Raw genomic sequence first — 27,154 nt, 5'->3', positions numbered from 1 at the left:
TTCAAAACTTAAATTCATTGCTATTTTTTCTAAAGCTTTTAAACTGATATGATCCTAGTCGGCGTCAAAATAAATAGGTACTTCATACTTTGCGGTGCTTTTACCATGCTGTACAAGAATAAAAACAATATAAATGTTACGCATAAAATAAATGCTATGTAATTTCCTTATAGTACTAAAATGTAGTTTGTATTTAAAATCTATAAATTCTGTTTTCTCTCCAAATTAAATGTTGCTATCGATTGAGAATATAGAAGGCTTTGAAAACAGTTTTAAAATTTCATCAAAGTGTATACCTTAATCTATATTTAAAATCGGTTTAATATTCCTAAGTTAATATGATGAACTTTAGCCATTACGTAATTTTTATTACATTAAAAAACTAATCAGTATTCCATTTTTTTTGAAGTAATTTTAATTAGAAATAATCTTAAAAGCTACCTTTTGTTCAGCGATAAATTTAGCTCTATAATTTTGCCTAAAAACTTCGCCATTTATCAATAAACGGCATAAAATCAAGTTAAAAAACGTTTTATAGTTAGAAGTAATTATAGATTCCTATAAAATTTCAAGGTATTTTTCATTTCCTTTAAACTAATATAACTACTTCTTGTAAGGACTTAGGATGCAATAGATAACTATGAGTTTTTACTGAGTTTTACAATTTTTTCTATTTAGTGAGTTTCATTAGAAAAGCTTTTAAATCTGTATAAGAATAATCAATATGTTAACAAAACATTTATTATTTTCACTTTTTTAATTAAATGTTCATCATTAAAATATAAAAAAAGCGCGGATGATTAGCATGTATATTTTTATGTGTTTCACTTGGAAAACATGATTAAATGGTTAAAATTTATTTTTTATCATTTTATGACATTGCTTTAAATTGATTTAGAAATAATAAATTTAAACAAAAAAACCCACAGAAATTAGATTAGTTCATAAAGTTAGTTTTATAAGTTTGGGGTTTTTTTAATGGATTTTTTACAAACAAAATAGCGGATTTTTTAATGAAAAATAACATTTTTCACTTCAAATGGCTACCAAAAATTAAAAAAAAAAAAAAAAAAATCTGAGAACGTAGTGGGGGGGGGGATTTATTAATACTTTGACTAAACGAAAATGGAATTTAGTTTCAGATAATTGTCAACTGAGATATAGTGAACACCGCAAATCATCTTTCTTTAAAGGTGCTCTGGGAAAAGCTCTGTCACCGGCTTGTCTGTGGATATTTTTTGATCAAATATTTATAGAATAATCTTAAAACCATACCTAATGATGCTCAAAAGGTTTTGATGAATTTAATCAAACAACTTTCTTAAAATAAATTTGTAAAAAAAAGTGTTTTTTTGACGCTGAAAACCCTACTCCCCCCTTAATATGGACACTGGAGGCCTGATAATGCCAATCATAGACTTATAAGGCTACAGTTCTATAAGGCAGTCTGTTCTAAAACTCTGCGACTAGCAGCTACGAACGGTTTCAATTGAAAAAAAGGGTGATGGTTTAAGGAGGCGCAATTCCCGATGTTTTCAGTTTTTGCTTGCTCGTTGCTTCCTTCTTGTTCTCACCCCTGTTTTAATAAAATCTGACGCATGCGCAAATTCGAGGAAGGTTTCGCGTTAAAATATCGTACTTCTCCACTGACGGTACATAGCGATATTTTTCTTTTTGAATTCGTCCATTACATAAATTAGGCTTTTTAGAACAATTATTAACAACTTTTTTTAAAGGTAAAATACAGTGATTCCTGAAGAAACAATTTTTAGAAAAAATAAAATCATATAATTTTCAAAACCCTCTTATGTGTAAACTGTTGCTACACTTTTGCCTGTTGGTAACTAACTGCTTATTGATAACGCTCTATGATCAGTTTGGCATTCTCATGACAGTAAAATTATGACCGAGCGAATTTTTTCTCTTATATATCGAAAAATGCGTTGTTTGCCTTACTCTTCTACATTGATTTATTTGACGCACCAAACTTACTAATTTTTTTAAAACTGCAAATAGCAAAAAATAGGGAAAACTGCGTTTTTTTCTCTCGTCTTACTGACTGTAGCGCGGCAAAGAAACACGTATCACAAATAGATTGCCGCATCGTGGAAAGCTCAATGCTCAACCGTGCGGTTATAGAAGTGTGGCTTTAAAAACATAAAATTAATGAAGCATGAGCACAAAAAATAAAGCGAAAGTGACCTGAATAAATCCGACATCATTTTCAAACGAACCACGGTGAATTTGTAAGTCTATTGATCTTTATGATCTAAAAAGAAGAACTTGTTACAAATCAAAGTAAATATGAAGTACTTTAACTGGTGCTATCTTTAAAAACACATTGCAGTAATTGCCTGGTTTTTTTTTTTTTTTTTTTTTTTTTTTTTTTGAGCATGGCTCTGAAATATTAAAGGAAAATGTTAAGGCATAAGTTATGGATAAGGTAACTCAAGGAAAAGTATTTTTGAGTAATATTTCTTGCCTTGGTCTGGCAAAAATGGCAAAGCAACTTCCTGTTTTCAAAACGCTCATTGAAACTCATCTAATGAATCAGAATGTTTTGATTTTTTAAATAATTTTTCATGCATGTATGAAGTTTTGTTATCCAAGGCTTTAAAAATTGCATCAGGTATATTACTACCCGATTGCCCATACACTGAAAAAAATATTTTTCCCAAGCGATTCCATGAATTTGACAGAACGAAGAACAGTTGACACTTCAAACATCTCATCGACTGCTTTGAAGGAACACTTTACAATGCTCTTTATCTGAAAAAGATAATCCCTATTTGGAGCGTCTAGCCCGTTTTACCCGATTTGACCACTAGCTATTTTTTTAAGTGTTTTGAATATATCCAGTTATGCCAGCCGTCCAAGGAGCAAACGATATCTTAAGGTTAACATCCGGGCAGAAATTGTCACCGTATCTGCTTCTGTGTTACAAATGGCCTTGAAAAATACCAGAAATCATCTTAGTGCATGCACAATAGGGGACACCACACACTGATGTATAGTTTTAAAAAATGTAAAAAAGAAAAAGATGTACATCAACATAATTTTTTGAAAAAAGTATGACTCATCAAATATGAGTTTTATTGCGTTTTAAAATAAGGACGTTATCTTGCTGCACTCTGTAACCCTGTATACCATAATCCCTGAATACTTAATACGCATTTATACCTAAAAAGATATTCTTATAGACGAATCAAGCGATACATTTTGGAAACTACAATATAACAAAATGGAATTTAAACTTTTCACTGTTTCTAAGATATGATTATCCTGCACTTGTAAGTAGAGAGCTGTATTATTTAGTTCCGTACTGTAAAAGGATAGGGTTTTTAATAGGAATTTCGGTACTGTCAGAGATAATTTTTACATTTCTACAAGAGTATTTCATTTATTGAAAATTGAAAATACGCAACAAAAAGTTACTGAAGCGTACTTCATTTTAAATTAAATATTCATCATGGTGGAAAAGGGGAACAGATGCAGTTGAAAATGTTAAAATATTAAATTTAAATGGTTGTTTCTTTTTTTAAATACAAAATGACAAAAATCATAAATGTTAATAATGAAAACGGTATACATCTCATATTTTCCTACTCTCTTCTACTTCATTCTTAGAAAGTTAGTTTTCTATTATCCTCTAAAATTGAACATGAGTATGATTAAAGTGAAAAACCAACGTAAATAAAGCACAAAGTTTGAAGAAAATTTTCTTCATTTTCAAAATTTTCATCAAAATTTGTGCTTTATTTACGTTGGTTTTTCACTTCAATCATATTGTAGCACAAAGCTTACATGATTATTTTTCATTGAACATGAGTATTTTCCTGCCTCAATTATATGTGAAATGTATGTCTAAAAGTAATCTTAAATGTATAAAAAGACTACAGAATAAAACTCTAGAGCAAGAAATTGCGGTATGGTTTCAAGAAAACAATTTCATCTTGGTTTGAAACTTCATAATCTCCACTGATCAATGTATACCAAAACATGGTTTGATTGAGCAAACTATGCCAAGCAAAAACAGTAAATTTAAAATAAAAAATAAATGACAAGAAAAAATTGAAGTTATTATTCTTTTTTACTAAGTTTATTTAACTTATTTATAACTGTTCATAACAGTTCAAAATAACCGCAATCAAAAGAAAGAGATTTTATTTATGTTGTAATTATTTATGTTTTAAAACAAATGATTAAAATTATCATTGTTTCTTTAATTTTAATTAATTAAATAAATAAAATTATTATTATTATTGGAATTAAAAAAATAAAATTATTATTGGCATTTTGAAAATGGAATATTTAAATATGATTGAAACAAATACTTAAAGCAATGAAAAAAGACATTTTTTTTTCTCGACATGGAAATATTTTAAGCGCTCCATAAACATCAGAAATCGATTCTAGACAATAAAATTTTCAAAACAGAGGAAAGGTTTTCTAGGAACGAAACGAGATATCAAACGGAAAATATGCCCAGTTTTATCGCTTTCATGGAAGAATTTTAATCGCATTTCAACAAAGAAAAATAGGAAATATATTCTGAATGCATATCGCATGTTTTGTTATGCAGTAGGAGAGAAAGTTTCAAGAATTGCACGAAACATGTTTTTTCTTTTCTTTTTTTTTTCGCAGTTTCCGTTTGCTCAGATAATATAAATGAAATCTAGTTCGTGAAAAGTGACAGTTATTTTTTTTCAAGTATGTCATCAATAAATTCGGGCTATACAGCTATGCTTTTTATGCAACTACTACTTCAACTTACGTCAAAATAATCAAGAAGAATTCCGCATTTAAACTGCAAGTGATATGAATTGAAATAATTTGAAAACTACGCATCACAAATGAATTCTAACCTAATTCCTAACAACACCAAACGTGAAAAACGAGAATATGACATGAAACAATTTTTATTTATTTATTATTAAATTATATCAATGGGAGGAAAATAATGCCTAAGAAAAAGAGTATGTAAAAAAATAAAATGCAGATTTTTACTTTATACATTTGAAATTTATGTGCTCGTTGATATATGAAAAATAACAGCATAACAACTTCGGCAGAAAAAATATAAAACCTCAAAGTTTAAAGTAAAAGCACTTGCTTTGAGCTTTGAAGATATATTCAGTATTCCTAATTTACGTAACGTAAGAATAAATTAATTACTAAGTAAGTTATTTCAGAACTTAGAGTCATTCCAACGTAAAGCGAATTCTTTAAAGACGGCCTTAAGAGAGTTATCTACGTACTTTTGCATCAAGTACAGCCTTTTTTAGTGAAATGAAATATGATAAATTTCATTATATATATATATATACTAGCTGACCCTGCCACGCGTTGCTGTGGCAAAGAAGTTGGATTAAAATAAACTTGAACTCATTATTTTGATAGAATCAAATAAATATTTTTAATAGAGCTTAAAATAGTATAGCCGATTTTATAACATATGAGATTGATAATGGGCGTTATTCAATTTAAAAACGATTCCTAAATGTTCCTGGAAAATTATGGGCAGCTGATGTGGCCAATTTCTGCCAGTATCATGTCAAGCCAAAACCCGGAAAGTTTTCCGATAAAAGTTAATAACCTTCCTGAAATCATCTCGGAAGCCTCTTGAAAAATTCGAAGATCTTCCCGTTTGAAGTTAGTCGTGTTTCTGGAACTTTAATGTAAACTTAGGAAGGGATACAAAAAAAAAAAAGCTTAGCACCTTTCTGATTTATTAAGGAACTTCTATAAGCAGTAATGCAAACATAGCCAAAGCTTAGCCAGAACTGCAAGCAATTATCGAAAATTTTTACTCAGTAACGTTTCGGATTTTTTTTTTTTTTTTACGTGCAGGCTGAAGAAAGTACTTATTGAATTCAATAAGTACTAACTAAATTTTCTATGGAAAAAGCACTATACTTACGCTTAGTAAATTTTGTAAGTATAACTTCCGCAAAAAAAAAAAAAAAAAAAAAATTGAAAGTGATAGTAAATATCGAAACTGATTGTAAAATAACCGAATGTAGAAACTAAGCGTAAACCACCATACACTTTTAGATTCTACACTACATTTTATTCACATTAGCTTTCTCTATAGTTTGTAATCAATAACTTCTTTACAAAATACACTAACTAAATTAAAAATGTATAAAAATTAAATTTTTTCAATGAAGTAGATAACATTGACTTCGAAATATTGTTTCTATTATTTGAAAACTGAAAACTGTCTAAGCACTAAGTTGTGCACAATGTTCTTGATCAACCAGTCTTTTGCTAATACGAAAAGTATGATAACTTTCCACGTGTGAGTAGGCAATATTTCGTTGCCCATAAGAGAGATATTTATGTTTCAAGAACAAACCGAAAGAAGACATTTTTTGTTCTTTAAATCTATTTATGGTCTTTGCAAAAGCTAAACGAATCAAAAATTGAAGCCTTTCAAATGTGTTTGAAAATTATGACGCTAATAATGGATTACGTGGCAACACAAACATTTCTCCTTTAAACTTTTCCGACAAATATTGTTGACTTTATGTAGAAACGTGTACCGTTGCGTAATTTAGGTGGGTTTAAATCGCGAAAAAGAATAAATTGTTGAGCCAATTTTCAACCGGAAATCGTGTAGACGCATTCCTGGTGTATCCAGGGAATTTAAAAATTCATTTGCAGTGTTTACTGCTTTGTTTTCATCGACAACTTGTTCAGCATCAATGGAGAGCTTTTTTTTAAAGCCGTCAGTAATGGCTCATTATTCGCAATAATTGTAGCTAAGACAGAGTCATTGCTCTGTTGTTATACGTCGCAAATCAGTGTTAACTAAGTCGGTGGCTCAACTATCAAGTGACGGCATATCATAATGTCTAAGTGGCAAATTTGAAATTGAAACGCAAAAACCTTCAGTTAAAACTAAAGCTTCATATTCATCGCTGGTGTAAAATCTGGATTTGGACATTTGTGTGTTTGTTAAAATTTATGAAATACGTCTTCAAACGTGAAAGTAATATAGTTTCTCCTTAAAAAATAATGATTGTGTTGGATAGTATGTCGTCAAAATTGTTTTAAACAGTTGACGAATACTGTTTCTCCTTATGTCAAACCTGCATTAGAAAGTGCCAACTCCCAATGACTTTGTGCTACCAATAAATACAACTTGCGACATGCATCAGGATATGTATTTGACAGTCGACAATTGACGATCCACAAATATTCCTGTCTGTTCGGGAATGTTTACCGAAAACAAAACTGCTACAAAACCAGCGCGATTACAGAGGCAATTATAATATTAAAAAATTAAATTTATCTGGAAATAGACTCTCAATTAGTTCACTTTTCGTCTCAACGGCAGTGCAGAAATTGTCTGGCTATTTGTTGTACTGTATATTTTGATACAGTTCAATTTCACCGTTTCCAATACTCAGCAATTTCTTAGAAAATACTTATGCGATTAGAATATTTTGCGTTTATACTCGCATGTTCATGGCCAATCGCATTATCTCGTCATTACTCTACAAAAAACGTTTTTTTTTAAACATGCGTTGATTTCATCGGAATAACTGGTAATGTCTGCCGGAAGTCCCCAGACAGTATTCAGACAATTTCGCCTAAAAGTTTATCGTTGCCATTCAAATCTTGCATAATCCTATGATGTGCTTCGAATGAATGCTTTTACTCATGAGACATAGTACACTCATCCCAAATTATAATTTCACTCTCTTGCAACACTACAGCCATACCACGTCTTTTTTTTCTTTATTGTACACATTGTGTTTTGTTTGTTATGAATATCTAATTGGCAACTTTAAAGCTGAATGTGCTGTTCGTGTACCATCTAAAAAAAGTAGCAGCAATGCCTGACGATGCAATTGTCACTGCAATTTTCTGTTGCGAATGTATCTTTCCAAGAATTAATGATATTAAAAATTTCCTGGGGAACAAAATAAAGAAAATAATTGTTTTCCGCTTAAATTCATTAACTTTCCTGAAATAAACCTGGAATATTTTTGAAGAATTCAGTAGTCTTCTTGGTTAAAAAGGCAGTTATGATTCTGGCACCTGCAGAGAAGCCTAAAGCAGGATTAATATAATAGCCTGGAACCTTCCTGCTTTTCTAAGAAAGCTCTCAAAGCATTAATACACGCATTGCCAACGCGAAGACAGACTCTCAAGCAAGTAGCTCGAAAGTAGTTCCTCTGCAACTCTTGCAAAGCTTCGTGATCCAGACAACTTTTCGCACTCATTGGGTGTTGAGTCAATCTAGACAAACCGCAATCACTCCGAAACCGATACACCTATTAAATACGTTTAGTTAATCTTGATACTGGTGGAGAAAAATACTTTTCACAACGGTGTGAAATCTGCAATTTGTAGCAATTCAAGGAAACGGTTTGAAAAATATAGTTGATTTTCTCAGGAAGTAAATAATAACCTGTAATATCCCGAAACGTTGTATGGAAATTCTAAGCAACATCTCTGAGCTTTTTTATCATGGTGTTTTTAGCAGTAAGTCATACGATGTTAGAGTTATATCGATTAATTAACTTACACCGCCATCTATTAAGAATTTTTAGAACTAAACAATTAATTCACACTATTATTGCATAATTAATATGAAATTTGCAGTAAAAAATTATAAAAACTATCCTATCTTTTAAGTTCGAACAAATGACACATTGATATGAAATTTGAGAAAAATCGGTTGAGTAGTTTCGGAGTTTACCCCGAACAAACATCGTGACACGAGATTTTTATATATATAGACTAGCTGACCCTGTTACGCGTTGCTGTGGCAAAGAAGTTGGATTAAAATAAACTTGAACTCATTATTTTGATCGAATCAAATAAATATTTTTAATAGAGCTTAAAATAGTATAGCCGATTTTATAACATATGAGATTGATAATGGGCGTTATTCAATTTAAAAACGATTCCTAAATGTTCCTGGAAAATTATGGGCAGCTGATGTGGCCAATTTCTGCCAGTATCATGTCAAGCCAAAACCCGGAAAGTTTTCCGATAAAAGTTAATAACCTTCCTGAAATCATCTCGGAAGCCTCTTGAAAAATTCGAAGATCTTCCCGTTTGAAGTTAGTCGTGTTTCTGGAACTTTAATGTAAACTTAGGAAGGGATACAAAAAAAAAAAAAAGCTTAGCACCTTTCTGATTTATTAAGGAACTTCTATAAGCAGTAATGCAAACATAGCCAAAGCTTAGCCAGAACTGCAAGCAATTATCGAAAATTTTTACTCAGTAACGTTTCGGATTTGTTTTTTTTTTTTTTTTTTTTTTTTTTTTACCGTGCTGGCTGAAGAAAGTACTTATTGAATTCAATAAGTACTAACTAAATTTTCTATGGAAAAAGCACTATACTTACGCTTAGTAAATTTTGTAAGTATAACTTCCGCAAAAAAAAAAAAAAAAAAAAAATTGAAAGTGATAGTAAATATCGAAACTGATTGTAAAATAACCCAATGTAGAAACTAAGCGTAAACCACCATACACTTTTAGATTCTACACTACATTTTATTCACATTAGCTTTCTCTATAGTTTGTAATCAATAACTTCTTTACAAAATACACTAACTAAATTAAAAATGTATAAAAATTAAATTTTTTCAATGAAGTAGATAACATTGACTTCGAACTATTGTTTCTATTATTTGAAAACTGAAAACTGTCTAAGCACTAAGTTGTGCACAATGTTCTTGATCAACCAGTCTTTTGCTAATACGAAAAGTATGATAACTTTCCACGTGTGAGTAGGCAATATTTCGTTGCCCATAAGAGAGATATTTATGTTTCAAGAACAAACCGAAAGAAGACATTTTTTGTTCTTTAAATCTATTTATGGTCTTTGCAAAAGCTAAACGAATCAAAAATTGAAGCCTTTCAAATGTGTTTGAAAATTATGACGCTAATAATGGATTACGTGGCAACACAAACATTTCTCCTTTAAACTTTTCCGACAAATATTGTTGACTTTATGTAGAAACGTGTACCGTTGCGTAATTTAGGTGGGTTTAAATCGCGAAAAAGAATAAATTGTTGAGCCAATTTTCAACCGGAAATCGTGTAGACGCATTCCTGGTGTATCCAGGGAATTTAAAAATTCATTTGCAGTGTTTACTGCTTTGTTTTCATCGACAACTTGTTCAGCATCAATGGAGAGCTTTTTTTTAAAGCCGTCAGTAATGGCTCATTATTCGCAATAATTGTAGCTAAGACAGAGTCATTGCTCTGTTGTTATACGTCGCAAATCAGTGTTAACTAAGTCGGTGGCTCAACTATCAAGTGACGGCATATCATAATGTCTAAGTGGCAAATTTGAAATTGAAACGCAAAAACCTTCAGTTAAAACTAAAGCTTCATATTCATCGCTGGTGTAAAATCTGGATTTGGACATTTGTGTGTTTGTTAAAATTTATGAAATACGTCTTCAAACGTGAAAGTAATATAGTTTCTCCTTAAAAAATAATGATTGTGTTGGATAGTATGTCGTCAAAATTGTTTTAAACAGTTGACGAATACTGTTTCTCCTTATGTCAAACCTGCATTAGAAAGTGCCAACTCCCAATGACTTTGTGCTACCAATAAATACAACTTGCGACATGCATCAGGATATGTATTTGACAGTCGACAATTGACGATCCACAAATATTCCTGTCTGTTCGGGAATGTTTACCGAAAACAAAACTGCTACAAAACCAGCGCGATTACAGAGGCAATTATAATATTAAAAAATTAAATTTATCTGGAAATAGACTCTCAATTAGTTCACTTTTCGTCTCAACGGCAGTGCAGAAATTGTCTGGCTATTTGTTGTACTGTATATTTTGATACAGTTCAATTTCACCGTTTCCAATACTCAGCAATTTCTTAGAAAATACTTATGCGATTAGAATATTTTGCGTTTATACTCGCATGTTCATGGCCAATCGCATTATCTCGTCATTACTCTACAAAAAACGTTTTTTTTAAACATGCGTTGATTTCATCGGAATAACTGGTAATGTCTGCCGGAAGTCCCCAGACAGTATTCAGACAATTTCGCCTAAAAGTTTATCGTTGCCATTCAAATCTTGCATAATCCTATGATGTGCTTCGAATGAATGCTTTTACTCATGAGACATAGTACACTCATCCCAAATTATAATTTCACTCTCTTGCAACACTACAGCCATACCACGTCTTTTTTTTCTTTATTGTACACATTGTGTTTTGTTTGTTATGAATATCTAATTGGCAACTTTAAAGCTGAATGTACTGTTCGTGTACCATCTAAAAAAAGTAGCAGCAATGCCTGACGATGCAATTGTCACTGCAATTTTCTGTTGCGAATGTATCTTTCCAAGAATTAATGATATTAAAAATTTCCTGGGGAACAAAATAAAGAAAATAATTGTTTTCCGCTTAAATTCATTAACTTTCCTGAAATAAACCTGGAATATTTTTGAAGAATTCAGTAGTCTTCTTGGTTAAAAAGGCAGTTATGATTCTGGCACCTGCAGAGAAGCCTAAAGCAGGATTAATATAATAGCCTGGAACCTTCCTGCTTTTCTAAGAAAGCTCTCAAAGCATTAATACACGCATTGCCAACGCGAAGACAGACTCTCAAGCAAGTAGCTCGAAAGTAGTTCCTCTGCAACTCTTGCAAAGCTTCGTGATCCAGACAACTTTTCGCACTCATTGGGTGTTGAGTCAATCTAGACAAACCGCAATCACTCCGAAACCGATACACCTATTAAATACGTTTAGTTAATCTTGATACTGGTGGAGAAAAATACTTTTCACAACGGTGTGAAATCTGCAATTTGTAGCAATTCAAGGAAACGGTTTGAAAAATATAGTTGATTTTCTCAGGAAGTAAATAATAACCTGTAATATCCCGAAACGTTGTATGGAAATTCTAAGCAACATCTCTGAGCTTTTTTATCATGGTGTTTTTAGCAGTAAGTCATACGATGTTAGAGTTATATCGATTAATTAACTTACACCGCCATCTATTAAGAATTTTTAGAACTAAACAATTAATTCACACTATTATTGCATAATTAATATGAAATTTGCAGTAAAAAATTATAAAAACTATCCTATCTTTTAAGTTCGAACAAATGACACATTGATATGAAATTTGAGAAAAATCGGTTGAGTAGTTTCGGAGTTTACCCCGAACAAACATCGTGACACGAGATTTTTATATATATAGACTAGCTGACCCTGTTACGCGTTGCTGTGGCAAAGAAGTTGGATTAAAATAAACTTGAACTCATTATTTTGATCGAATCAAATAAATATTTTTAATAGAGCTTAAAATAGTATAGCCGATTTTATAACATATGAGATTGATAATGGGCGTTATTCAATTTAAAAACGATTCCTAAATGTTCCTGGAAAATTATGGGCAGCTGATGTGGCCAATTTCTGCCAGTATCATGTCAAGCCAAAACCCGGAAAGTTTTCCGATAAAAGTTAATAACCTTCCTGAAATCATCTCGGAAGCCTCTTGAAAAATTCGAAGATCTTCCCGTTTGAAGTTAGTCGTGTTTCTGGAACTTTAATGTAAACTTAGGAAGGGATACAAAAAAAAAAAAAAGCTTAGCACCTTTCTGATTTATTAAGGAACTTCTATAAGCAGTAATGCAAACATAGCCAAAGCTTAGCCAGAACTGCAAGCAATTATCGAAAATTTTTACTCAGTAACGTTTCGGATTTGTTTTTTTTTTTTTTTTTTTTTTTTTTTTTTTACCGTGCTGGCTGAAGAAAGTACTTATTGAATTCAATAAGTACTAACTAAATTTTCTATGGAAAAAGCACTATACTTACGCTTAGTAAATTTTGTAAGTATAACTTCCGCAAAAAAAAAAAAAAAAAAAAAAATTGAAAGTGATAGTAAATATCGAAACTGATTGTAAAATAACCCAATGTAGAAACTAAGCGTAAACCACCATACACTTTTAGATTCTACACTACATTTTATTCACATTAGCTTTCTCTATAGTTTGTAATCAATAACTTCTTTACAAAATACACTAACTAAATTAAAAATGTATAAAAATTAAATTTTTTCAATGAAGTAGATAACATTGACTTAGAACTATTGTCTCTATTATTTGAAAACTGAAAACTGTCTAAGCACTAAGTTGTACACAATGTTCTTGATCAACCAGTCTTTTGCTAATACGAAAAGTATGATAACTTACCACGTGTGAGTAGGTAATATTTCTTTGCCCATAAGAGAAATGTTTATGTTTCAAGAACAAACCGAAAGAAGACATTTTTTGTTCTTAAAATCTATTTATGGTCTTTGCAAAAGCTAAACGAATCAAAAATTGAAGCCTTTCAAATGTGTTTGAAAATTATGACGCTAATAATGGATTACGTGGCAACACAAACATTTCTCCTTTAAACTTTTCCTACAAATATTGTTGACTTTATGTAGAAACGTGCACCGTTGCGTAATTTAGGTGGGTTTAAGTCGCGAAAAAGAATAAATTGTTGAGCCAATTTTCAACCGGAAATCGTGTAGACGCATTCCTGGTGTATCCAGGGAATTTAAAAATTCATTTGGAGTGTTTACTGCTTTGTTTTCATCGACAACTTGTTCAGCATCAATGGAGAGCTTTTTTTTAAAGCCGTCAGTAATGGCTCATTATTCGCAATAATTGTAGCTAAGACAGAGTCAGCTCTGTTGTTATACGTTGCAAATCAGTGTTAACTAAGTCGGTGGCCCAACTATCAAGTGACGGCATATCATAATGACTAAGTGGCAAATTTGAAATTGAAACGCAAAAACCTTCAGTTAAAACTAAAGCTTCATATTCATCTCTGGTGTAAAATCTGGATTTGGACATTTGTGTGTTTGTTAAACTTTATGAAATACGTCTTCAAACGTGAAAGTAATATAGTTTCTCCTTAAAAAATAATGATTGTGTTGGATAGTATGTCGTCAAAATTATTTTAAACAGTTGACGAATACTGTTTCTCCTTATGTCAAACCTGCATTAGAAAGTGTCAACTCCCAATGACTTTGTGCTAGCAATAAATACAACTTGCGACATGCATCAGGATATGTATTTGACAGTCGACAATTGACGATCCACAAATATTCCTGTCTGTTCGGGAATGTTTACCGAAAACAAAACTGCTACAAAACCAGCGCGATTACAGAGGCAATTATGATTTTTAAAAAATTAAATTTATCTGATATAGACTCTCAATTAGTTCACTTTTCGTCTCAACGGCAGTGCAGAAATTGTCTGGCTATTTGTTGTACTGTATATTTTGATACAGTTCAATTTCACCGTTTCCAATACTCAGCAATTGCTTAGAAAATACTTATGCGATTAGATTATTTTGCGTTTATACTCGCATATTCATGGCCAATCGCATTATCTCGTCATTACACTATAAAAAACGTTTTTTTTAAACATGCGTTGATTTCATCGGAATAACTGGTAATGTCTGCCGGAAGTCCCCAGACAGTATTCAGACAATTTCGCCTAAAAGTTTATCGTTGCCATTCAAATCTTGCATAATCATATGATGTGCTTCGAATGAATGCTTTTACTCAAGAGACATAGTACACTCATCCCAAATTATAATTTCACTCTCTTGCAACACTACAGCCATACCACGTCTTTTTTTCTTTATTGTACACATTGTGTTTTGTTTGTTATGAATATCTAATAGGCAACTTTAAAGCTGAATGTGCTGTTCGTGTACCATCTAAAAAAAAGTAGCAGCAATGCCTGACGATGCAATTGTCACTGCAATTTTCTGTTGCGAATGTATCTTTGCAAGAATTAATGATATTAAAAATTTCCTGGGGAACAAAATAAAGAAAATAATTGTTTTCCGCTTAAATTTATTAACTTTCCTGAAATAAACCTGGAATATTTTTGAAGAATTCAGTAGTCTTCTTGGTTAAAAAGGCCGTTATGATTCTGGCACCTGCAGAGAAGCCTAATGCAGGATTAATATAATAGCCTGGAACCTTCCTGCTTTTCTAAGAAAGCTCTCAAAGCATTAATACACGCATTGCCAACGCGAAGACAGACTCTCAAGCAAGTAGCTCGAATGTAGTTCCTCTGCAACTCTTGCAAAGCTTCGTGATCCAGATAACTTTTGCACTCATTGGGTGTTGAGTCAATCTGGACAAACCGCAATCACTCCGAAACCGATACATCTATTAAATACGTTTAGTTAATCTTGACACTGGTGGAGAAAAATACTTTTCACAACGGTGTGAAATCTGCAATTTGTAGCAATTCAAGGAAACGTTTTGAAAAATATAGTTGATTTTCTCAGGAAGTAAATAATAACCTGTAATATCCCGAAACGTTATATGGAAATTCTAAGCAACATCTCTGAGCTTTTTTTTATCATAGTGTTTTTAGCAGTAAGTCATACGATGTTAGAGTTATATCGATTAATTAACTTACACCGCCATCTATTAAGAATTTTTAGAACTAAACAATTAATTCACACTATTATTGCATAATTAATATGAAATTTGCAGTAAAAAATTATAAAAACTATCCTATCTTTTAAGTTGGACCAAATAACACATTGATATGAAATTTGAGAAAAATCGGTTGAGTAGTTTCGGAGTTTACCCCGAACAAACATCGTGACACGAGATTTTTATATATATAGATATATATATATATAATGGGTATCGCTTCCAGGGGCCTTAAACTTATTTCATTCTAGTGGAAAAACAAATTATGTGAAAGGGTATATCGATATATGATGTTTCTCTAAATTGGGAACATTGCTAAAGCGATTTGCGATTTTATTAAAAGAAATGTGTATAGAGCTGGAATTGCACGCAAGGCGTGAAACGAAACGGCTTGATCAAAGACAAATCTCTAAAAAAAAAGTGGAATAATGTATGATGCTTGAATGTTTTAGAGCGATAAAACACGTTTACCTTGAAGCGAGAATTTCAACAAAAATAGTATTTTTAAAGGCGATCTGAAATTATCTGACCTTTTCTGAAATTTCTGAAATTTTATCGTATGTATGCACCATTCTGCTGAATAACGATTGGTGATGTTACCATTACTAACTCGAGGTAATTTTACGGATTACATATTTTTAAATGGTAGTACGGGGAAGGTAAATTTGATGTTATGAGGTGCGTGGACCAAATAAGATCAGATTAAGGTTCAGGGACAAATATCTCAATCATTTATGATTCAATAAGCTTCATTTTTTTACATTCGTCAAACGACTTATAAAAAATTTAAAAAAAAAAAAAAAAAAAAAACGTCATTCCATGTGAAAATTTAAGTTAGAATAATATTTGTCACCAGTTTAACAAAAAAATGGCGAGTTGGCCTTATTAGAAACATGGGTTCTTAAACAGACCAACCCTGAAAAAAAAATAGAAAAAAGTCTATAAAAATTTAAGAAAACAAATGAGCATTGTCAGTATAAAAGCATATTAACCTCATTTGATATAATAAAAACCAATATCGAAAATTCCATCTTTACGTCAATAGAAAGGAGAAAAATCAATCGTCACGTGTAATTTTGCAATGGAAGAACTCGGCTACTGCATCAAGTTTTTAACACATTCTGAAGTGATGAAATTTTATTTAAAAATCAACTTTGAAAGATTTTTTCTTTATAAGGTAAGTGAGCCAAATAAGGGGAACCTAAGGCTCAGAACCTAGTACCTTGCTCATTTGTAATTCGATTGTCTCCAAACTTTAGACAGTCATCAAATTACTCATTAATAAATAGTAATTCCATGTAAAAACTTATGTTTCAGTTATGTTTTTGAGAAGTTTTTATAAAGAAAGGCGATTTTCCCTTATTAGGACAAGGGTCCCCAATATGGCCAGTTCTGAAAAAAAAACGCCAAAATGTACTTTCAAACTAAAACCTATTTGAAATTTATTCATAGCCATTATGAAAATGTATTAAACCACATGTGATAAGCTCAAAGCGGTTATTAAAATTACGTATTTACTTCAAGGGAAAGATGAAAAATCAATTGTCACACTGAGAGAACGTATTTTCTTTGTTTTTTTTTCTTTTTTGGCCACTCCTGCTCACAGTTCATTTACATATATGGGTAGCATATGCAGCACTGGGTCATATCCTCCACCAGACCCTTCGGTGTCTTTGTAGGAAACCAGAGTGCTAATAATTCTAATCATGGTCTAATTGGGCGACAATCGAATTATCTGAGTTCATTAAATCCAAGGGAAAAATGGCGGTTTCGTAGCCACCCTTTCAGTTTTGAATTCGTCGACTACATAAATAAGGCTTTCAAGAGCACATGATGAAACAAATTTTACTGCGAAATAAGAGTAGGAAATTTTGACAAGACTCTTTAGTAATAACGCTTGTTGCATTTTTTTCCCTATTGATAACATTTTATCACCAATTAGGCATTTTTATGACGATAAAGTCACGATTTAGCGACTTTCTGCTAACCTAGATTCATAAACAGTATGAAGGGTGCCTTATTGGTTTGCATGACCTTCCTAGGTGCACCCACCGTATATGTGTTTTGTTCAACTAACTAATTTTTATGTGCTAAGCTTCAAGTCGGTAACAAAAATGCTCAATGATTATTTAAAAAAAATATATTAAATTATTTTTTCCTTTTCTGGAAGAAAAGAAATTTTCTTCGCCACATAATGCTCTATCTTGCACCCTACCTAGCTTTTAAACCCTGTTTTGTATTATAAATCACATGCATTGTTTATTGAGAAAGTACTGAAAAAGCAAGTAATTAATTATAACTTACGACTTTATAATTTCCAATGCGGTAACAACGGTGCTGCCTTATTACTGTAGCATCATGATTGATTTTTGGAACTGAAGAAACTAAACCCCTATAACCTCCGGAAGTGTAACTCAGAGCGTAGTTTACGGTCACAACATGAAGAATGAACTTTTAGTAACGATGCGTAAACCATAAGTAACGCGTAAAAATAAAAACATAAGTACCTGATTCAAGAAGTACCGTTATATTGGATGACTTAATCCTAACTGAAACAAGATTTTTAGCACTAAGATTGTATAATTATTTGTGTTATTCTACTGCTCCTGTGGTAAGTTCAATGTAAATCCGACTTTTGCCGGGAAAAAAAAGCTTTCTCTGTTTTTAATTACCCTGATTCTTGGTGTTTTTTTCACATTGCAGCTGCGTTTTTGCTAGTTTTTTAGTTATAAGGGGTTTTTTCCTTGTTTTCACAATGGATAGTCTACAAATTGCAAACGCTTACTAGCCGTTCTCGAAATTTCCATGAAGGCAACATTTCTCCAGGTAGTTGATAAATTGTCATCTGACTTACGTTGACTAGGTTTGCTACGCGATTTTAAAGCTTTATCCTGAACTTGTAGTTATTTTATCTTTGACGTTCGATTGATAGTTTTAATATTAACAAAGATTTTTTTTTTTGAGTTATGGTTCCCTTCAGTCTTGCTAGATTTTAACAGAGAAGCGTTTTTCCTATGGAAATTACTTTTCTTACTCTGTAAAAAAATCCGAAACGTCACTGATTATTTCCGCATAACGTTACAGGATTTCATAGGTTTTCATCTATTTCCCCGTAAAATCAAGTATCTTTGCAAAAAAAGTTTCCTGAATTGCTATAAGTTGCACGAATGCAGTCTTTTCACTGTTGCGAAAAATATTTTTAGCTACCGGTTTAAAGATTGACTTAGCTTGTTTAATAATAATATCGGTTTTATTCCAGTTATCGCCCGTCCAGGTAGATCAATCTCCCAATGAGAGCAAATTAAGTCTCTGGATAGGTGCAGCTTTGCATTGAAAGACTTGCAGGCAAGGAAGATGCTTGGTTCTTACTTACAATTCTGCCTTAGCTTTGGCCATGGTTGCATTGATGCTTCTGAAGCTTTCTTAGTAACTGAGAAAGGTTCTAATTATGTACATTGAACCTGGCGAATTTCCCTTGAAGGTTCCAGACTGGCTTCAACCGGGGAAATTTCCAAATTCAAAGGTTCAAGTGTAATGTCAGGAAAGCTTCTGTCTTTTAGCGGCAAACGTCCCGTTTTCTGCCAAATATGTACTGTCAGAAATTGGGAAAATTATTTGCCCATTATTTTCCAGGAATTATTCTGAATCTTTTTTACAGTGTAGGTAAAAATACGCATAATACCTTTTACATCTTCCGACAACTGCCTTTGAATTGGTATTTTGATCTTGGAAAACATTGTTCCCAATTTCTGATATACTACTTTTAAAATGGTGAGAAGTAGTTCGTTAACTTTCATTTAAATAATTTGAATAATCGGAAACATATTTTATGTAGTCTAAATATATTAAGATCATGTTACGATAATCACTTTCGACTTTCATGCATTTGTTTATCGAAGGTGATCTAATATATATGGTGGAGGATTGTATGTATACTTCACGAATTGAAAGCATGATTTACCTTGCTTTGAGATCTTAACGATTTTTAGAATAATTCCAATTAAGCATACTTCCTCTCAGGTAGAAAAAGAAATTAGATAGCTGACTATACTGCTGTGGGGGAAAAATATGCCGCTACTGTGCTAGTTATTAAGCATTGCTTCAAATTTAATATATAAACCTCCTATAAATATCATTCACTCCAGGCGAAAAACAATCGATGCAGTGCCAACGGTTGAAGGAAGCAGATGCAATTTCAGGGAAATATTTTTCGTAATAAATGGGGTAATTCGGTACATACTGTTCTTTCAAAACTAAAAATGCTTATTATTTTCCTTGTTTTCAGTATCCATTTTATTCTGTATAGTTGTTAAGAGATGAGAGCAGCAGTTAAAAATAACTTTTTACTCGCATAATTACAATATAATATCTGAATTTAATGATTAGTATTTTTAAAATCTTAAAAACATTTTCTACTGCATACATAGAAAAGTGATTATATTTGTGTTTAAAATTTATGATCTTTTTTTTTTCATTTTTTATGCTAGAATAACGTAAAGATACCGACTAAAAAGCACGCACAAAAATGAGAAAGAATACTCTCATCTAAGACTCTTCTTGTTTCGTTAATAGACATTAAATCCATAACAGTGATTTTTTCAGTTTTTAAACTTCTTGGTTTTGTTAATGTTTAAAAAACCAACCCTTTGTCTTACGTAATGAAAGCATGATTAACTTTGTTTGCCTTTACGTAACGCTTTTGAAAGATTAGTTTGTTCTTTAACATGTTAAGAGTTCAAAGTTTCTCACACAAAAAACTGTGTGCATAGTATGTAGCACTAATAAATGTTTAAACTTGAGTTGATTTAAAAAAATTGTTGCAAAAGAGTCTTTAAATTACTTCTTTTTAACAATATCTTTAGTTATCATGCCATTACTGCTGAAAAAACGTATGTCTATCGAAATTACTGCTTGGATATCAAGAAATTTTGGGAATGTCGTTCCCGTTAATATTTTCAGCTAGTGATAGAAATCGAAGTACATACCCTGACGTAAAAATTCCAAGTCATTCAAGTGGCGAAAAAATTACTTCGCTGATTTAAAACTCAAAAAAAAAAAAAAAAAGGAAAGAAACATAAAATCATTTGAAAAATTATTTACAATGAGCTAAGTTGTGATGTTTACACATACAATGGATGGTTTATCTATGAGAAATCTCTTTTAAAATTTTCTACACAATTGGTGAAAAAAGGTTTCAATAAAACATTTTATTTTGGAACATTGAAATCACACAGAGAAGAACATTCCTTCTTACTGCCGAAATTCAAATTATATACGGCTTGACAATAGGGAAGTTGCAACCTATTAAATGTTCATATTTTGGCTATTGGATATTGTTAATTGACCCTCAAAACTAAAAAATTCACCATCGCCGAATTTTAAAACACCGTGGTTGATTTTTAATGATTTTTTAAAAATCCACGCGCAAAAGTGCGCGCTTCTGAAACGTCACGAGCCTACGTCACACGGCGCGAATGTGCAGCCTTCCGCCGAAGATCCCTTGTTTTCGCTAGGAACATTTTGAGCGCGCTGATATTTTTATTTTTTAGAAATTCAATAATCCTTTTGAACACACTATGGAGACCGGATTCGTTAAAGCACAATCTAAATAATCTTCATCGTGTAACATCAATGATTTTATTCGAATATTTCCGAGAGGATGAGAGGTTTAATGTTCCAGAAACGCAAGAGTTTAATGCGAGGAGATACGCCTTTTACGTTTTGTCTTCGAAGTCGAATGCGTGACCTTCGGCTTCTCCCCTATCGGAAGAGGGCATGACGCCACTTCCTATGCCATTTGACGTCACAAGAGCTTGAACTTTAAAAATTAATTAAAAAAAAAACTACTTATCGTTTCGCAAAATTTTTTTCACCTATGATGTTCATACATGTTACTCTATCATATAAAAATAAAATTGAAAAATCGAAAACTTCCCTATTGTTAAGGAACAAGTGATTTATGCAAATTTGTACCTCAACCACCTGGCCAATGGAAATAAATTCAAGTTCAGATGGCGTGGTAGACTAAGACTCGTTATCTGTATAAAAGACAGTGCATACACGCTCAAAATTCGTACGAAAATTCACGCTGTTTGGTGTTGAATAAAAATATTGCTGTAAGATGAAAAAGTTTTATCTCTGAAATTCTGTTTGGTTCTTGAAATACTTATGAGTAAAATGTCAGTAAGACATCATTTGAGTATCTATGATCGTGGACGAGCGGTTGGACGACTGGAAACAGGACAAAATGTCACCACTGTGGCTGCTGCAATGGGTTATCAAAAAGTACCATCTTCCGAATAAAGATGGCCGCTGAAGGTGGAAATGTTTTGCAAAAACATGCCGGGGGTCGTAGTAGGAGCACCACACCTTCAGAGGATCTCTATGTAGTCCTCGTGGCAAAAAGGAACAGAAATTTCACTCTTGGACAGATAGCTGCAAAATTAACAACCGCTACCGGTGCGCATGTTTCTGGAAGAACCGTCTCACGGCGAGTAAATAATGACGGTTTGTATGCACGGAAGCCCTTACATTGCATCCAAGTTCAACCACGCCATCGTCGAGAGAGATTACGCTGGTGTAAGGAACATGTTGGTGGGATCATCAAAATTGGTATATAGTGATGTTCTCTGACGAATCTCGTTTCAGTGTGACAAGTGATTCTGGTCACCAACCTGTGGAGAGAGCGTGGAACACGTTATGCACGAAAATTTGTTTGTGAACGTGATCGGTACGGCCCAGGCGTCATGGTGTGGGCAGGCATCATGCACAATGGCAGAACACAGCTTCACATTTTTGAATAATAAAGCGATACGTCGCGAATGTATTGCAGAGATGTTATGTTGGACCATGTTCGTCTTTTTAGGGGGGCTGTCGATCCAGATGTTCTCTTTACGGATGACGATACACGGCCACACTGGAGCATTGAAGTGTCAGACACACTGCAAAGTGAAAACATTCTCCGTATGCAGTGGCCTGCTTACTTTACCGACTTACATCCGATTGAACTTACATGGGAGGCTCTTGGCAGACGTGTTGTGCGAAGAACCGTCCCTCCCAGAACAGTACAAGAACTCAAATCCGCGTTGAGAAAGGAGTGGGAAACATCCCCCAAGCACTCCTCAATAATTAATGGGGAGTATGGAAAACAGATGTAAATTGTGCATCAGTGTCCCTGGTAATCATCTATCATATTAAGGTACTCATGTCTCCATCATTCTGACCTAGATCATTTGTTTGGTGTTGTATGAAAATCATCTAAGTAGGATTATTTATTTTATTTTTAAGTTTTTACTTCATTAATGCAGTAATATCTGTATTATTTTGTACTTATAATAAAGGCACATCCTCCCTACTAACTATATATTTTGTTCTGTTTCTTTAATCATCATCTATTCTTAACTATTCCAAAAAACATAATTGTTCCTTAGCAATTGTCAAGCAGTGTATTTTCTTGCGTAAGTCATTTTAGCCGGAACAAGAACAAGAATTTGTTGAATTTCTAAAATCTCATCTTACAAATCATGATTACATCAAACCATTAGTGTATTTTATTCGAAATTTCATTTCACTGAGAGTTTGTCGGTTTTAATGAGGCCGAACAAATACTATTAGGAATTTCTTGCTTAAAGATGTTCCAAATTTATTTATTTATTTTCAATCATAACAGTATTAAATTTAAGTAAAAAATCAATGCGTTTGTTAAAGCATGGTTGCGTTCGATTTGCATTTAAATTACATTAGTCTATTTGTTTATCGTAAAACGGTTCAAGTTTGTACCAAGGGGGCAACAATGTGCCACTGTTGCCATGGCAATGATTTTGCTCTCTAGTGGCCTCTTTTTCGAACTTAAGAGCTCCGAAAAAAACCACCAGGTAGTGTAAGCATTTAGTTAGTTAAAGACGCATTATCAGAAATTGCCAGTTTTTTGTATAACTTAGATAACTTTGTCGTTCTTAGTACGTGATTCGACTCACTCGTGTAAGAGCAAAAGTCTCCTTTGGGCAGACCCATTATACTGTTTTCCAAGATCTGGTAAGTTAAGATTTGCTTTACTAATATGTCAGTTATGAATGAAGCCGCTTGTTGACTTACAATGTTTCATAGTTTTCACAAGCTCTCAACATATATCGAAAATGGAAATGTTGGGGTACAACAATGGGCCACCTGCTTTTCACGGTTTTTAGTGGCTTAGAGCTTCGTTTTATTCTCTGTAGGAATCCTTTCGTCATATTTTGGAGAAATTTATTGCAAATAATGGCAAGAAAAGGCAGAAAAAAGCTTGGTGGACACCCTATCGCCCGTACTCATAGTTTTTGAAGAAGGTGCTGACTGAAATCCTGACCAAATACAAACTGGGATAAGTTTTAAAAATTATTTATTTTGATAAGATTTGGAATGAGAAATGTGATTTCACATTTTAGTTTTTAAAAATTGTTTTTTTTTTTTTTTTTTTTATCTCGTTTAAAATTTGTCAGACCTACGTATTTTCTAAGACCTAAATATAGGTACAGTCATAGAAAAAAAAACGAAACACTCGATCGTATTCAAAGACTATTGATACTAGAGACACGTGTAAGGTGTCATTGTTTCAGGAATAAAAAGTTCTACATAATTATGGTAAAAAATTGTTGTTAAGGGGTCGTCTTCATATTAAAACGAGAATCAACTTCAAAATTTTCAATGAGAACCCCCTTTTTTTATCACATATTTGTGATCAGCATCCTTTTTTAATTTTGTATACAAAGTTTTGTTTAATTCGATCCAGCCGTTACTTCGGAATTGAGTTTTGAAAAATTCCTCTCGTAATGTTAAAACGAATTTTGATATTTTTACTCATAACATAAAAACTAGATTGGGCACGGCAAAGATTGTTTTTTTATGTCAAAATATGAATCGACCCAATAATAAAAACATAATTTACAACACCTAAAATGTAATTTTAGTTTTTTTATGAATTATTTTAATATTTTTTTGAAAAAAATATGATCTGAAACCATATTAAATTTTAACAGAAAAACAATCTAGAAGAGCTTTTATGTGAGAATCCAAAATTTGAGCTCAAAATATTCAGTAATTTTTGTGCTATGCTTAAAAATTCATTTTTTCCTATAGGGGCCCGTATACTTTTTTAAAACAGAAATTATGAAAGTTGGTTTCTTCGTAAAAAAAAGAAAAAAATTGTTCAACAAAATAAGCAAGCCAATTATAACATGGTTTTTCTACATTAGAGTTACGTCTATGAATTTTTTAAAGGCATACATTTATTCACTGTCTCTGCAGAAGAACAACACAATATTGCAGTTTTTTGTGGATATCGTTCAAACGTCAATGTGTAAATAATGCGAAACACTATTTCATTGTCTAATAAAAGAGTATTTTATAGAACTTTTTAAATTAAAAGCTACATTAAAATACTTCTGGTTTTTTTTTTCCAGCGTTTAGCCATTGCTTTTTGTAAAATAATAACTCAAAAAAAAAATATATATATATATATATATATATATATATATATATATATATATATATATATATATATCTTGAATTCAATTTATGTTTTTCGCAATCACGAGTGTGTGTGTGTGTATGTATGCGCGTGTGTGTTTGCGTAAGCGCATGTGTGTGTGCTTGTGTAGGCGCATGTGTGTGGGTGCGTGTGTGTGTATGTATGTATGTGTGTGCGTGTTGTGTATGCAGTGCTGTGTGTGTACGCGCGTGTGCGTGTATAGGCGCTCGTGTGTGTGTTTGTACACGCGTATGTGTGTAGGCGTTCGTATGTGCGTGTGTAGGCGTTCGTGTGTGTGTATTTGTGTAGGCACATGTGTGTGTGCGTGTTTGTGTAGGCGCATGAGTGTGTGTTTGTGTAGGTGCATGTGTGTGTGTTTGTGTAGGCACATGTGTGTGTGTGTTTGTGTAGGCGCATGGGGGTGCGTTAGTGTGTATGTATGCATATGCGTGCGTGTTGTGTATGCATGTGCATGCGTGATGTGTATGCAGTGCTGTGTGTGTACGCGCGTTTGCGTATAGGCGTTCGTGTGTGTGTGTGTGTGTGTGTGTGTGTACACGCGTGTGCGTGTAGGCGTTCGTATGAGTGTGTACGCGCGTGTGTGTAGGCGTTCGTGTGTATGTAGGCATGTGTGTTTGTGTCTGTGCAGGCATGAGTGTGTGTATGTGTGTGTAGGAGTGCTTGTATGTGTGTGTGTAGGTGTGTGTATGTATGCGTGTGTGTGTGTAGGATATTGACGCAACCTGGAAACGGTTTCCGCCAGAGGAGCAGCATCGTGAGACGGCCGGCCGACGACGGTGCTGCGGAGGGTGCTGGTGGGAAAATAAAATCACAGCACATCAAAACAGTCAAATGAAAGCAATAAGCACTCGTGATTACTCAAAAAAATTAACATGCACAACTTTTTCACAGAAACATACAACAAAACCTCATTGTCTTGCTAGTCATGTTGCAATAGAGTGTAAAATTAATGACTCTTCCCGGTGATAATTTACTAAAAGGAAAAGTTATTGCCTTGTCTAAATCGGGAAAAAGTACTCGAAAAATAGCCGACAGTGTGAAGTTTCGCCATTAACAGTATCCAGATGGGTCAAAAAGTAATATTTGCTCTTAGATAAGTTTACTAGTTTTTAGGAATTAATTTTTTTTTTTTTTTTTTTTTTTTTTTTGTATAATGTTTGAATAATTTTCAATGTGTTAAGATGTAGGAGAGGAAATGTCAGTCGCATCGGTGGGACGCGTGCTTTGAGCTGTATTCTGCACAAAAGTAGCAGTTGTGGCTAACTGTGAACTTTTTCTTTTTTTTTGACTTCGTCAAAAATTTAACAAAACATTAATTTGCGTGTTAGATTAAGTTGAGTTTTTGTCTATTCTTAATTATAATTTAAATACTATTTTTCTATTTACTTTCTCGATCATTGTCCATGCATTTCACCTTAAAATCATTCTCTCAAGACAAAGTTAAAATTTCAAATTATTTTCTTCTCTTTTGAACAACAGGGGAAAATATCGTCAAAGAAAGAAAGTGAAAAAAAATATTGTTATCAACTAATGGATGCCTATTTTATTAAATGCATGTTTTTCAGAATCCAATATCTGAATATTCGGCTCCAACTTCATGACACTGGAACTAATTCTACTTTCTGTTCTTATTCTTCGAACACACAACGGGCCGCACGGACCAACTTCGCAGGCTGAAAGCGGCCCGCGTCTTCACTGCGATACAATGGCGGTTTGGTTATCCCATTCGATGGGTGCTGTGGGTCCTAATAATGAGCACAACAACTCTGAACTGGATTTAACCGAACAATGAAGCAGGTGTCATGTCATTGAAGCTGAGAGTGCCTAAAAACTGGTGAATGAAGAAAATTTATCTCACCAGTGAGATACCGTAAACATACAGCAGATAAATTTACTTTAACTACCAGTATATTCGGACTCTCAGCTTCAATAAGCTGACTTCTGCATCCCGCACGATTAGTTCCGATTCTAGTCTGCGAAATACACAGCGAGGACGAAATGGTAGGCTCTGCATAGATCAACCCGCCTGTCGGGTATACCGCGTATAGTGCATAGATCAACCCGCCTGTCGGGTATGCCGCGTATAGTATTGCTATAGGTGAGCCATCCTGATACCAGAGAAAATATTAGTTTGCAGGTATATAGATCGCGAAACAAAATCAAATAATGCGAGG

This window comes from Uloborus diversus, chromosome 3, assembly GCF_026930045.1.
Source record: "Uloborus diversus isolate 005 chromosome 3, Udiv.v.3.1, whole genome shotgun sequence".
In the NCBI taxonomy this organism is placed as follows: Eukaryota; Metazoa; Arthropoda; class Arachnida; order Araneae; family Uloboridae; genus Uloborus; species Uloborus diversus.
This window is presented reverse-complemented; position numbering follows the sequence as displayed.